Raw genomic sequence first — 5,869 nt, forward strand, 5'->3', positions numbered from 1 at the left:
ACAAGATATTGAGGAATTGTTCATACGTAAATCATAATTATTGATACGGGTTTTTTCCACATAAAAAAGGGGAATCTTTTGTTACAATAGAAACAGAAGTGACGTGGATTATTCAAGAATCGAAGTTGATTGATAAAAGCAGTTTAATTTGACTAAAGGTCTACTCAATCTAATAGTTATCGAAATAAAATGCGCGATTTTAATGAAGATTACATATATCGCAACAGATATATGATTGAGGTCAACTCGGTCCTCCTAATTAAACTTCGCATTAGAAACTTGTGATTCAAATTAAAATCATGTATTGACTTGTTTAAGAGGTATAATTGGAGTGTTTTTTGTTATGATTTTATAAATTATATTAAACTAAATATAAAATGAAACATGTTTTTTTATCAGAGACAAAATTAAACCTTGTAACATTTTTTTTATAGATATGACGTTTTTTTGGTTTGATCATGTAAACTTAAGTCCTACAAGCTATCTTTTCAGGACGCTTATAGGTTTTAGGCAATGTTATAGAATCAGTTTTCTTATAATAAATGGACGGCTAAGATCTAATTACATCAACGGCGATTGATATTATATTTTTATGACGATCCTTTTACGGAATATCTAAAATGATTACTTTAGAAGGTTATAAATACTTGGAAGGTAAAAATATGAATTTTCTCTATGAACCTTCTAGAAATTTCTAAAATATTGAAAACTTTTCTCATTAACAATTGATGTGGGGTTACCAAAGGGCCTTTGGTCTAGCGGTATCGTAGCCCTTGGCCTTCTAGGAGGTCAGGGTTTCAAACCTCACCATAGGTGAGGAGGGTGTGTGAGTTTATTTGTTGCATTTTCCGTATATAAATATTATATATTTAAAAAAAACAAACAATTGATGTGGGGTTGAAGTGATTTGGTGTAAAAAAATAGGTATTAGTGTTAGGTTGGATCAAATCCATAAAAAATATGTGAAATTTAATGCAAATAATAAATCTTTTTCGATGAATACATTATTTTTTACACAACATCACAATATTCTTGGTATATTGTTTTTTTAATCTTTTATAACTTGTTAAATTTTCAATAATACTCTTATATTTATTAATTTTACAATTACACGTTTTTTTAATTTAATAAATTATTATAATTAATCATGACTTCAATTATTTTACTATTTATAAAATAAACAACTCATTAAATAATAAAAGTAACATCATAAAACAAATAATATATATATATATATATATATATATATATGTATATATATGGTTGGGTTCACGTGAAACCAACTGGTTTTCATGAGACTCGTAAGGCCACATTTTCATAATTGAAACTTTACAATAAAACACTGTGAATGTAACTTTAATATTGTTTTTTATTGTGAAGGTTCGGATTATTTTTACCTTCACAATTTTTTGTTGTGAATGTTCGGCTTTTTTTTACCTTCACAACGTTTTGCTGTGAAGTTTTAAGTATAAAAAAGTGGTCTTTCGGGTCTCATGAAAACAAGTTGGTCTCACGTGAACCCAACCCTATGTATGTATGTATGTATGTATGTATGTATGTATGTATGTATGTATGTATGTATGTATGTATGTATGTATGTATGTATGGGGGTTAAATCATGTGAGAACCAAAAAAAGGTTGAGAACCAATCTTAATCATTGATTGAATTTATTCTACGATTATGAAAGATAGATGGTATTTTTGTAATCTTTTTAAAAGTTGAGAATAACTATTAGATAAATAGCAAGTTGAAATAGACACTCTAGACATTTGGCATCGAACTTATAGTCAACAATGACCGTTTTCAAAATCATATTAATTACAATAAAATTTTAAAATTAAAAATATATTAAATACAATAAAAAATTTAATCAGAATTTTTTTATAAAAACAAAACAAACGTTTTATCTTCTTTAATTTGACAAGAGTCTCATTATTTTTTTACATTTTTTTAATAATACAATTTTTAAATGAAACAATAAACATGATTTAACTCGTATGTTATTTCACATCACATTTCACGTCATTTTTTGTTTCTTATCATCGTCTATGAAACGACACTACATTTTTTCACCATGTGAAACAACACTTCATCATTCACCATGTGAAACATCATGTTGCTTTACATCTCATTTCACGTCAACTTTTGTTTTATTTTGTTTTCAAATTGTGAAACAACAATTTATTGTTTAACATTCATGACATAGTGTTGTTTCACAACATGAAATAACATTTTAGTATTTCACTTTCACATCAACTTTGTCTTGTTTTTACTTGTCAAGCAACACTAATTTTATTTCACTTTAGCGATATTATTTAATTGTGGGAAATAACACTTTGGTGTTTACAGATGATGTTTTAATTACATTTTTTATATTTATTTTATCATGTAATGTTTTTATTATTTAAAATAGTATAATATATTTTTAAAAAAATGTAAGTTTTTCTATACGCTAAAAATAAGTAACGTATATGTGAGAAAATAAATGAGAGAAAATTGAATTCACAATACACTAAACTAATGAGATATAAAAGATTGGTATCAATTAATGGAAATTAAAATATCTTATTGTTACATATACAATAAAAGTCATCGTAAGCAATAAAACGTATTTTTACCAATGTTTATGAAAATACATGCTTCATTGGCATGATTACTCAAAAAGTCATTATTGATTGAGACGAATCATTTTCCATTTGAAATCATACCATTTATACTTTCAAAAATATCCCATAGCATAGCTATATGCATTTTCCAAACCAAATACACCAAAAATGCATTTTATCATCAAATAATCTCCATTTATAAGATTGATCATAAAAAAACTCACACTTACGATATATATATATATATATATATATCGAGATTTTATAAAACCGAATGTGTAAAAGATGCAGATCTATTAAGTAATTAACAACATTTGATAAATATCAAAATAAACACTTCAAGACTCTAAAATAAACATTTTTCGCATGTATAAAGTTTTCACAAATCAATTTGAATTAACTTTGCTAGGCTAGGTTAAACCTAGTTTCAGAACCCCAAACTTTAGCTTCTATTGATGAAGATTTCACCATCTTCAAGTATACGAAAATATACATCTAATAATTGCCAAAATGGTTACAACTAAAAATAATGAAATAATATCAACATAAATTGGGATAATATTCCGTCTAAAAAGTAAAAAAAAAGTAATTTTCCTCTCGATTTCAAAGACGAAACTATCCTTACTCCATTAAGAAGATGAAAATAAATAAATAATAGACACCGAGATTGAGTGCATCAGTTGTAACAGTAGAATATATTGTATTTAAAACATGCTCCCTCACTCTCTCTCTCTCTCTATACATATATATATATATATATATATACACACACACACACACATTAGAAGGGTACTCACGCAATGTGACGAGATACATCTCGATTTTAATGTTTCATTTTATTCTGTCTATGTCGATGTAATACGGTTTTATGTGGTTTTGAGAAAACGACAATGTTTTTATTTTGAATAAAATATAGATTTGAAGATATCATAAAATTTGAAAAAAAATATCGATATTAGTATCAAATTAACTATTTAACAATCTCCTTTTTTGTGTAATTTTTTTAATTCAATTTTTTATTATAATTTAATTTAGGTTTAATAACAAAGTAATTTTTTTATAGTTTAATAATATAAATTTTTATAAATATAATAATTAAGTATTCTGATATAACTTAATGATTATCCTGATTATATTTCAAAAAAATTATATTTAAAAATGAGATATTTATCATGTAAATATTTGCAGTTTGTTATACGAATTCAGATATAGAGTTTTAATAAGTTGTACTTACGTACAATTTATTTGTAATCTTAAATTTTAAGTAATATGCATCAATAAACAGTACTTCATGCATAAAAAATAATTTTTATAAGTTTTTTGTCAAATGATTTATAATATAGTGTGTGTGTGTGTGTGTATATATATATATATATATGTTATATATAGGGAAATGTCCATTTGAGAAGTAGTAAATATTTGAGAAATATAGAAATGATCCTAACCCTTCATCTAGTCAACATTTGTGGCTTTGACCGTGAAGCACCGGATAATTCTTCGCATGGGTGCGAAAGACGAAACGATAAATAAATGGCAAACGAATTCATATGTGAGCTCATGTAATTCACATATAAACTATTTAACTGATTCATATGTGAACCAACAGGTTTATATGTGAATCAGTTAATTATTTCATACATGAATCAGTTAATTAATTCATATGTGAATCGATTAATTAATTAGCTCATATGTGAATCACATGGGTTCATATATGAATCCGTTAAAATAGTTCTTATATAAATTACACGGGTTAACATATGAACATATAGTTCATATGTGAATCACACAGGTTAACATATGAACACATTTGCCGTTTATTTATAAAAGTTACGAAAATACTCCCTCTTTTATTCGCGTAACCACAACTTTTAATCAATCAAAGCCGCAATTAATAACTGAACAAATTTGATCCTGACTATATAAAGGGTTATGATCACTCATTTACTTCTCAAAAAATATATATATATATATATATATATTATCATGATATATATAATTTTCTCATGTGCATGATAATATAATATATTAAATGTAATTTATTGTTTATACTAGTTTTTTAAAATAATAAAAAATTTGGCGTTTTGCATTTAAAATACATTTATAGTGTATGAAAAAAGAATCGGTGGGTGTTTCATTCACATAATATTATTTGAAATAATAAAAAATGACAAATAAATTAGAATCTGAAATGAAAATAATTTTTTCAGGTTTGATTAATTGATATAAGATAAAATGTAATATGTTGATCGAATTGAAATTTATTTGTTTGGTTTATAAAATGTAGCTTATAAAATTGGGTAAAAATAATGAAATATGACCAAAATAATTTTCCTTTAATTTTATTTCTTAAATTATAAATCATAATAAAATTAACATTTAATATAAAAAATACGTAAATTATCATTTATTAAAACAAAAGTAATATTGTGTTATGTTCAATTAAGAAGATTAAATATCATGACAGATTAAGAAGGAAATATACATGTGTGAATAATTAAAAAAAAACCCGTTTGAAAATGAATATCTGTATACATAAAAATGATTTTTAATATTGATTCACATATGTAATTTTAAATAATTTTTTTTTGAATGTTTTCGATGATTTATACATGAATATCTACTTAACCTTATATTTTTACATTCTTATGTTATTTTAGAATGACAAACATAAATAACATAATATATGAAATTTAATTATATTTTACGATTAAACAAAATTATCCATTTCAATTCCCTCTAAGTCTTGCCAAATAAGGTTTTTCAGAACATCTTCAACAAGTCTCTAAAAAATTAAAAGACAAAATCTTTAAATAGAATTACATTTCATTGCAATAGATTCTCTCTTTTAGAGATTTTAATATTAACTATATTATTTAAATAATATATAGTTTTATCATTTCAATGTAAAATACTTTATCTATATCTATACTATATTATAAAGCATTTGACAAAAACTCTTAGAAACCATTTTTTATTTATGAAGTATTATTTGTTGATGCATATTACTTAAAAATCATGATTACAAGTAATTTTACATAAGTTCAACTTATTAAAGCTTCATTTTTAAATCCGTATAACTAACTGCAGATAAACATAATCAGATGTAGGATAAACATTCATTTCAGATATAAAAAATTTAATATAATTAAGATAATCATTGAATTCTAACAAAATATTTAATTATTATATTTATAAAAAAAATATTATTAAACCAAAAATAAATTAATTTATTATTAAATTTAAATATTATAATTTTATATTA

The sequence above is a fragment of the Cynara cardunculus genome (genome assembly GCF_001531365.2).
Source record: "Cynara cardunculus var. scolymus isolate 2C chromosome LG 9, CcrdV1, whole genome shotgun sequence".
NCBI lineage: Eukaryota > Viridiplantae > Streptophyta > Magnoliopsida > Asterales > Asteraceae > Cynara > Cynara cardunculus.